Consider the following 9,802-nt stretch of genomic DNA (forward strand, 5'->3'; position numbering starts at 1 on the left):
CATCATATGGAGCAGGGAAGATCATCCTCCGCGGGTCGATAACCCGGGTCAGTTGGCCTTGGTAGTGGCACCTCAGGTTGGTGGGTATAAGTTCACTAAGGTGCTCATGGACGGGGGTAGTAGCGTCAATATCCTCTACTATGAGACCTTTCGATTGCAAGGGCCAGAGGCGCTCCTGAGAGGCAGCTTGGTTGAGCCCTGGTATGTCAATGCAGACGCGCAGCCCACCATCCTCGCCTGGATGGGGGGGCACAGCGGGTAAGCGGCGGCTGCCTCTCATGACTCTTGACTCCTGTAGCTCCTGAATGGCCTTGCTGACGAACTCCCGAGGGTTTTACCCTCCTTGCCTTGCTCCTTCTTGAGGGAAACGTGCTTCGAAACACGCCTCCAAGTGGTGCCCAAGCGCCTCCCTCGTGACCCTAGCGAGGTCGGCGGCCCTCCAGGGGAGAGCCCCCGAGCCCTGCCTGAGGAGGGCACCCGGCGCGCTTCCCTATGCGATGGAAGGAGGTACTGCGTGAGCAGGCGCGGGCCCTAAGGGGCCTGCCTCCTGAGGGGCCGGGCCAGACGATGTCTTCTTCTTCTTGGGGGCGGCCTCGAGAAGCCTCCTGCTTCCGCGATACGGGTCTTCCAATGATGCGGCCTAAAAGGCTCGTTCCAGGGAGCACACTGCGTCTCTCTCTTCGCAGGGCACCGTGATGACTCTGCCACTTCCTGGCATCTTGAGGACATTGTAGTCGTGGTGGGTTACGGCCATGAACTTGGCCAGCGCTGGGTACCCGAGGATGGCGTTGTATGGCAGGCGAATGTGGGCGACGTGGAAGTCGATGAGCTCGGTGCGGTAGTTGTCGCGTGACCCGAAGGTGACAGGGAGGCGGACCTGCCCATCAGGATCGTGGAGCCGTCGGTGACTCCGAAGAAAGGTTTGGTTCGCTGAAGCTGATTGTAGGGCACTTGGAGATTGTTGAATGTTTCCATGGACAGGACGTTGAGCCCTTCCCCGCCATTGATGAAGGTCCTGGTGACTAGCACGTTGCTGATGATTGGGGAACAAAGCATCGGGAGGACTCCGGCTATGGCCACGCACTTGAGCTGATCCGCTGAGCTGAACGTGATGGTACACGCCGACCACCTGAGAGGGCGCGTGGCCTCGAGCTTGGGGAGGACTGCATTTACTTCACGAGCGAACTGCTTGAAGATGCGTTGAGAGACTGGGGCTTGAGCTCCGCCTAGGATGCAGGCGATCGCACGTGGTTCCTGGAAGCCCCCAGCCCCCTCGTCCTGATGACGGTCTCATTTCTCCTTGGCTGCGGCGGCAGCGGAGGAAGGCATGTGTTACCTTGCGGGTAATCCTCGCGAGGCTGATCCCTCCAGGCTCCCTCGCGAGGCGGGTCCTGCCAGCGATCCTCGCGATGTTGGTCGCGCCACCCTTGGCGAGGGCCGCGGTCTTCCCAGCGTCCTGCGTTCCTTCCTCCTCCTCGGCCGTAGCCCCGGTCGCTGCGGTCGGGACGTCGGCCGACCCTTCCTTCACGTACGGCACGGAGCTCTTGGCATTCATTGGTGTTGTGGGTGTGGAGATCGTGGTACACGTAGTACCGACTGCCCTTGGAAGATTCGGGCTGATCTCTGCCCCGCTTGGTGTCTGGTTTTGCCGCGAGCACGGCAGCCCCCTTGCGCTTCACGTCCTTGGCCTTGGGCTTCTTCTCTTCTGGGTCTGCGGCAGGCAGCTCGAGGAGGGAGAGACGCCCTTCCTCAGCCCTGGCGCACTTGGTCGCCAAGTTGAACAGCTCCAAGGAAGTGCACAGGTCTTCATGCATCGCCAGCTCCTCCTTCATCTTGACGTCGCGCACGCCGTCGGAGACGGCTGAAATGATGGCCTCCTCGGTCACCTTGGGAATCTTTAGGCGCACGTTGTTGCAGCGCTGGATGTACTTCTGCAGGGTTTCCCCTAGTTGCTGCTTGATACGGCGCATGTCGCTCACGGCGGGTGGCCGGTCGTGAGTACCCTAGAAGTTGGCAATGAAGCGGGTGCGCATCTCGCCCCAGGAGGAAATCGTGCCTGGAGCCAGGTTCAGGAGCCAGGTGCGGGCCCCATCCTTAAGCGCCATGGGAAACCAGTTCGCCATGACCTTCTCGTCTCCATTGGCAGCCTCGATGCCCAGCTCGTAGCGCTGGAGGAACTCTGCAGGATCAGCCGTGCCGTCGTAGCGAGGAGGCAGGTCTGGCTTGAACTTGCCGGGCCATGCGACGCTGCGCAGCTCGGCGGTGAAGGCGCGGCAGCCCGCTGTGGCCCTGGGAGGCCTTGGGTGACGAAGAGCTTGGTCCTGCGGGTCCCCATGCGCTGCAGCTGGGAGCAGCGGGGGGTCTTGACGTGCAGGAGCAGGAGCGTGTTCGCGACGAGCCAGAGCAGGGAGCGCTCGGGCAGCTTCTCGAGGGAGAGGGACTTCTTGGCAGCTCTGCTCTTGCCGCGCTGGCGCCTGACGGAGTGGGTTCCGCCCAGGGGCCACGCGCCTTGGGGCCAGGGCGACTTCTTGAGGGGGAGGCAGCTGAGGTGCCCTCGGAGCTTCATTGCCCGCGCAGGGCGGGGCGTGGTGCAGCAAGAAGGACGGCACGGGGGAGCCCCCAGCGGCGCGGACGAGCTCGGCGACTCGGTCGAGCCACTCTTCATAGACGTTGTCGATTGGGCGGTAGCGCAGGAGCTCGTTTGCCGCGATGAGCGCAGCTCGAGCCTCCATGGCCGTGCGGGGCGCGCGAGACGAAGAACCAGCTGGGGTGAGCGAGGGTGTAGCAGTGCGGCCGTCTTGCCTCATGGATGGATGCTGGAACGATGCTTGCTGCTCGTTCCCTGCTGGGCCAGTGGCGGCGTTGACGACAGGCAACGGGGAACGGCGGGGGCGCCCACCGACGGGAGTCGTCTGGGCGACACGGGAAGCGAGAGCAGCTCAGCACTCGGCGCGTGCCCGACGAGCGTCAGACATGGATGCGATGGTCGGAGAAGAACAGGGTAACGGAAGACGAATTCCGACGCACCCCTACCTGGCGCGCCAAATGTCGGATTTCGGGTTCCGGCAGACCCTTCAGGTTCGAACACTGGGGTGCGCGCGGAGATTTCGCCCTCTACCTACCTGCTTCTCGCCGACTCGCTAGGATCTAAACTACGAAAGGAACAACACAAGAGACACAGAGTTTATACTGGTTCAGGCCACCATTGTGGTGTAATACCCTACTCCAGTGTGTGGTGTGGTGGATTGCCTCTTGGGCCAGTGATGAACAATACAAGGAAGAACAACCTCGCGAGGGTCAGTTCTTGGCCGGGACGATGAACTGCTAGGAGGAGTTCAGTCGCTCTCTCTCTCTACTGGTTTCTTGGTGAGGATTCTCGATGCCTCTCTAGATGCCTCTCTAGATGCCTCTCTAGATGGCGCTACCCCGGGGGTGGCTAGTCCTATTTATAGGCAAAGGCCCTGGGCCTCTTCCCAAATATTGAGCGGGAAGGGCGCCAACAATTGGCCATTTTGAAGGGGAACAGCGGGTACACTTATCCTGACTAAAGTTGGTCCTTGCCTGTCAACGGCTCTGGTGGTGACGCCTGCTCGGACTCCACAATGACTTCCTCCCTGCCGTTGGGCTGGTCTTGGTCTTGTTACACCGAAATGGATGCCTTTGCTTGATGCTCTCGCCTGCGCTTGCTCCCTTTGCACCAAAGAGGAAAGGAGGACACTGCGCGGGCTGGCACCCGACTGGCGCCCTTGGTCGTCATGGCTTGCGTCATGGGTACCTCGCGAGGTACCCCGCCTTGAACTCTCCGCCTCCTCGTGAGCCAGCCTGATGAGGCCGTGCCTGAGGAAGCTCCTTGTCGCCCGCCCCGCGAGGCTTGGCCCCTCGCGAGGGTCTTGAGCCTGTGTTGATGAAAATGGGCCGTGCTGGGCCCCCCCTTTGAGCCACGCCGCAGGCCGCAGGCAGGCAAGTCTGGGGACCCCCGTTCCCAGAACGCCGACAGCAGTGCCGTCCTCCTTAAGGCTTGGATATCCGAGAGAAAGATCAGGAAGGTCAAGTTCCGGTACCCATGCTCTTGCCCGACTTAATGCGGCCACGGCTCCAGCTCTCACAGATGCCCGCCTTAAATCCTGAATTCGTTGAGGTAGCACCGAAAGATGCCTCAACACATCTTGTAGAAGCCGAGGAGTGGTATTTGATAAGGCCACAACGGCCAAAGCATGTTGTGACCTGGAGTACAGCTGCTCCACTAAGGTGTACACCGCCTTAAGCTTGATCAACATATTTTCCATCAGATTGGTACTCCTGGGGCCTGTATGTTCACAGGTATAACAGTAAGCCGGAGGTGACTATTACAATAACCCTTGAAAGATTACAATATTTAATATTTTTAGAGTGACTTACCGAAGATGGCTGAGACAATTTGGGATATCTGCCGTTTTAAGTCGGACAGCTCGGTTGTTGCTTCAGCAAGAGATGCTTCTGCTGTTTCGGCCCGAGTCACCAGCGAAGCCCGCTCATCAACCCAAGTTTTCTTCTCCAATTCAAAAAATTTCTTCATTTTCTCTTGTTTAGAGACACTGAATTCAAACTTGGAGTTGGCTTTCTGGGTTTCGAGCTCTTGGATTTTCAACTGGCTCTTCAGATCAGCAATCTCCGACTCAAATTGACTTATGTAGGTCTGTATTGACATCAGGTTATGGTAAGAATCATGGTAAGATAACATTCAAGTCCCAAACACTTTACAAGTAAAGATATTTGGCACTTGGGGGCTAATGTATGCTTAAAGAATTTTTTGCCTATCCTGCTGAATTATACATGTTAAGTCTCAAGCACTTTACAAGTAAAGATACTTGACACTTGGGGGCTAATGTGTAACACAAATTCAAATTTCACACTATCACTGGGTTAAATGTATTCACTTTAAACCGGACCAACTAACAGTAAGTAGATTTCTAAGTCGACAACATGTTCATTCATAAGCAATAGACTTGGGGGCTGGTACAGTAAGTAAGGTTCCGAGTAAAAGGATAAGTTTTACCTCAGATTTGTGCTGTATTTGCTTCACCATGTCAATTTCCAGGTCACGACTATTGTGTACTTGATTCAGATAGCCCGAGACTATATCACCAATGCTTAGGTGAGTATAATCAGTAATCTCCTGTTTGGTTTTCCGACGCTGGGCAAACTCCTCGTTGGCAGTACATTGGGCAAGAGCAGTAGGCCAACCCGGTTCAACATATTGGCTTTTCACAATTTCAACTTCCGGGTCAGTTGTCTTGACCGGGCTAGGAATTTCCAGGTCATCCGAGTTGTGGATAACATCTTCTGCAGGCGGGTCAAAGGTTGGCACCGGAATGTCAGAAGCCGGTTCAGGCGGTGGTTGATGAGTGGAGCTGTCAGGAACGGATGAGTCAATCGCCGGTTCAGTGACCACCGAGTCTCGGGACGGCTTATTCTTCTTTGCCCTCTTGCTGGGCTTCACTTGCAGGCTGTCAATCAAAGAGGAAGGATGAGTATCAAAGTATATGTATGGAAAAACTTAAAGTAAGAAAGGTTATATTACCCGGGAGCTGTTTTAAAAGCCGGCATGTTTGATTGCATCGACTCATCAGAAGAAGGGGAGGTATCCTGATAGTTGGAGTCAGATGGATTGAGAGGTTGGCGAATCAAACCCGCCAAAGGTAAAACAAAACGCAAATCGGAGGTAACCTCGGTCCAATGCTTCCTGGTTGCGTCGGGTAAGCCGGAGGAGAGCTCTGCGTCTTGGTTGGCCCGAGTCTGCCGCCGGTTTTCAAGCTGTTGTTGCTTCAAAAGAAATTGAGGATCTTGGTAAGCTAGAGGGTGTGAAAATCTTACTTTCCGGGTCACCCTTCGGATTTTTTGCGTTGGCAAAGGCTCTGAGTCGAAGGAGATTATAATTACCTCTTCGTCAACTGCTTGACTGTTCCCAGTATCCTCCTGAAAGGATCAAATGTCAGTAAAATAATGACAAAGGAGTTATAGAAAATCAAAAGATTACCTCTTGAAGAGTCATCCAATTTAAGCATATCGGAGGCGCTGGGTTTCTTCTTCTTTGAGGTGCCCGTCTTGGCGGTTTTCCTCTTAGTCTTCTTGGCTGCCCTGGCCTGTTTGGCGGTCTCATGGTCATACTTGACCTTCCAGAAATTATCACCGTCCTATGGAAAAGATAAGGAATCATAAGTACAAGAAGGTATAATATGTTCAAAGTATTTATGAAGATTAGTAACTTACGGCAGGAGCCGGGTTCTTCTTGCAGAAGGGAAGTAAACCGAAGGTATTACTGGTTACAGTGCCCTCCTTCAATAGTGACTGGACTGTAGCATCTACCACATCATCTGGTAAGTCCTCAGGACTATGACGCATTGGGTCTTCCTTCTCGCCTGTGTAAGTACACATTAAGCCGGAGCAGTGGCTTAATGGTAGTATCCGCCAGGTGACCCAGACCCGGACCAAATCGATGCCACTTAACCCGTTGCCTAAAAGGGTTTGATCTTCTTGATGGTGGGATTAAGAGGCAGGCGCTCAACAACAGTCAATTTGTCCACCAGATGATGGTTGGACTCAAGACGCAGGGCACGAAAGACGGGCAGAGGCTTCTCATTAGCCGGAGAGGTGTCTTGACAGTAGAACCACGTCTAGTTCCAGTCTTTTGGGTGACTCAGCAGCTCAGCGTAAGGAAAAACACAATCTCTCCGCTGCTGGATTGAGATGCCGCCAAGCTCAAGACTAGGCCCGTTGGCACGTTCTTTCTGTCGGTTCAAGTAAAAAAGTTCTCTGAACAGCAGCAGACTTGGCTCCTCTCCTAGGTATACCTCGCAGAAGACTTGGAAATTGCACAGATTTGACACGGAATTGGGTCCAATGTCTTGAGGCTTCAGATCAAAGAAATCCAAAATGTCCCTGAAGAATTTTGAGCCGGGAGGAGCAAATCCCCGGTTCATATGATCTATGAAAACTATTACCTCCCCATCTTTGGGTTGAGGTATCTCCTCAGACGGGTGAGGGGCACGATAACGCATGACCTCTTTCTTTGGCAGGTGGCCAGACTTCATGAACTCGGCAAGTTTGCTTTTGGTCACGGTGGATGGAACCCAATTGCAAGTCACAGGGGCTTTTGCCGCCTTAGGAGCCATGGCAATAGTTGGCCTACGACAAAATAAGAAAGCTCCGGTTCAACTTTAACCCGGAGAAATATCTAAATTGTTTACAGTGGCGGCTTAAGAAAGGGGCCTAATGATATAAGGGTGATTGTGCAAAAATGTTTAAGCCGCTATCACTATCAAGAGCAATTCAAAAATTCTTAAGATCATGAGAGGAAGGCAAGGCTCACAGTTCAGTACCACTTATTTAAACCGGACACCTAGACAACGGTGATAGAAGCAAGTTTTACAGAAGAAGCTTTCCGGGTGAAACAAATTTCACAGATGACAGCTATTGTTCTGGATCAAAGTATTGCTCTGAAAGAAAAGATTTCTAGACCTAAAAACAGGGCACAGAAGTACATACACTTGAAGAGGGTTTCTAAATGAGGAAAATGAGATCTATTTCTATGCAAGATCAGTCCAAACAACTACTGCGGCAGTTCTGCACTGTTTTACGATCTAAACGGGGCATTGGAGGTGAAAACTAGCGAGGGTTTGCGTCGGGCAGTGATGAATGCCGACGAACTCAGCGGAGTTCCAATGCAGATCTAAGAAAAGGGAGGAGAGGAACTCACAGATGAGGACGAGCTGCGGAGATTCGCCGATGTTTTCTGGTCAAGGTCAGGTCGATGCAGCGGCCTGAGTCGATGAAGACAAGGGGGTCGACGGCGGCGGCGGCGGAGCTCGAGTGGCAGAGAGGAGAGGAAGAAGACGACTGGAAGGAGAAAAATGAAAGACCTAAGGTCGCGCCTATTTATAGGGTGAGGATGACTGAGACAGCGCGGGAAACGAGGAGATAAGAATTACTATCCAGCGGCCCCGACGCCTCGATTTTCGGGACAATCAATAAAAGCAGAGATCCATTGAAGGATACGATGGAATAGAAAATGAATTTTAAAAAAAGGATGACGTCACGCCGGGTTAAGATGGATCCAGAAGATGATGTCACGGCGGGTAAAAAAAAGCCCTCTGTATGGTCAGAAGACTGAAGATCTATTCTTTAGAAGTATATTTTGAGATTAACATGAACAGGTTCAAATCAATCTAGGGCCTAATGTTGGGGATATGATCATTTGTGTAAACCGCCCAGGAAGGGCCGGGTTACACCAAGAAGACTCATAAGAGGAAGCCCAAGACCAAGCATGAAGATGGCGCTTCAATAAAGGGCTTAAGGCCCACAGGAGGCTTAAGGCCCGTTGTTGTAAACCGCCATGATGGCATGACTTGTAACATAAGGTAGATTTAACTAGTCACCGAGCCGGACACTGTTTATAAGCCGGCCGGGACTCTGTAAGCCACAGGGCGTCAACCCGTGTATATAAGGGGACGACCTGCTGGCGGCTTAGGGCAAGAAACAACTCATCGAGAGCCGAGCATAGCGTATCTCGCTCCCTGGTCATCGAAAGATCAATACCAACCCAACTAGACGTAGGCCTTACCTTCATCGTAAGGGGCCGAACTAGTATAAACCCTCTCGTGTCCTTTGTCCCGATTTAACCCCTTCAAGCTTCCTAGTTGCGATGGCTCCACAACTAAGTCCTTTCACGAGGACATCTGACGTGACTATTCCACGACAAGATCCGCGGCTCAAATTAAAGCCATGAAACAAGTAGCTGGCAAATCAAAATTGGAACTAGCTCAATTCGCAGAGTTACAAGCCTTTGCACAATTTTCCTCTACTCTCGATAAGACAAGTTAGAATCAATTGGCAAGGGGTCGACGATTAAGGGAATTTCTTAGACAATCCGAGGCAAATCCTCTCCCAATTGAAGAGTTGATAGCTACTATTTATACTAGAACAAGAGGATATCTTGATTCGTTAGAAATTGAACAGGTAAATAAATTTCTGGATGAGTTACGTAAACATATAAAAGATACTAAACCTCAATTCCAAGAAATTGTATGTTCTAGCAAGACATTCACCGAGCAAGCGGAAATCCTTTTGAAGGAAGCTATTCAGGAACAACTGGAACGGTTTTCTCTTCAGTAACAAATAAATTTTGCATGTCTACTCTTGTTAGTAGAATAGGAATCATTGAGAAAGATTTTTCATTTGAATCATGCAAAAAAGTTTTCTTTGTTTTTAGTTTAGTATAGTTATTTAAAGAATAGATAGAAATAAGATTGCGTCCAATAGGATTTGAACCTATACCAAAGGTTTAGAAGACCTCTGTCCTATCCATTAGACAATGGACGCTTTTCTTTCATATTTTATTCTTTCTTTTATTTTATTTTCTTCCGAGAAAAAACTGTTAGACCAAAACTCTTTTAGGAAATCAAAAAATCCAGATACAAATGCATGATGTATATATTATATCATGCATATATCATAAAGAAGGAGTATGGAGCCGATACTGGGAATCGAACCTGCAACCCCAAGGTTATGAGCCTTATGAGCTACCAAACTGCTCTATACTCTTAAACTAAAGAGGGGTAACTAGTGGATAAAAGAGGGTTGGATATGCCCCTCTACCAATATCTATACAAATAGAATAGTTCATTTATACAGAATGGTAAAGAGGGCTCCTCTATGATTATCAATTCTAGAAATCCATACAAATATGAAAGGGTATTTTATCCTTACCAACTGGATCCTGTTGCACCCGGTAACAAGCATTCACAAACCATTTCTCGAAGTACGT

General features: G+C 51.4%; 1 non-coding gene across 1 annotated transcript; it reads right to left on the reverse strand.

Annotated features, from left to right (window-relative positions):
- Positions 1 to 9,285: 9,285 nt before the first annotated feature.
- On the reverse strand, positions 9,286 to 9,357 carry TRNAR-UCU (transfer RNA arginine (anticodon UCU)). Its single transcript has one exon. It is a non-coding gene; the product is annotated as a tRNA-Arg (tRNA).
- Between the last annotated feature and the right edge of the window lie 445 nt (positions 9,358 to 9,802).

This window comes from Triticum aestivum, chromosome 3B (assembly GCF_018294505.1).
Source record: "Triticum aestivum cultivar Chinese Spring chromosome 3B, IWGSC CS RefSeq v2.1, whole genome shotgun sequence".
Classification (NCBI taxonomy): Eukaryota; Viridiplantae; Streptophyta; class Magnoliopsida; order Poales; family Poaceae; genus Triticum; species Triticum aestivum.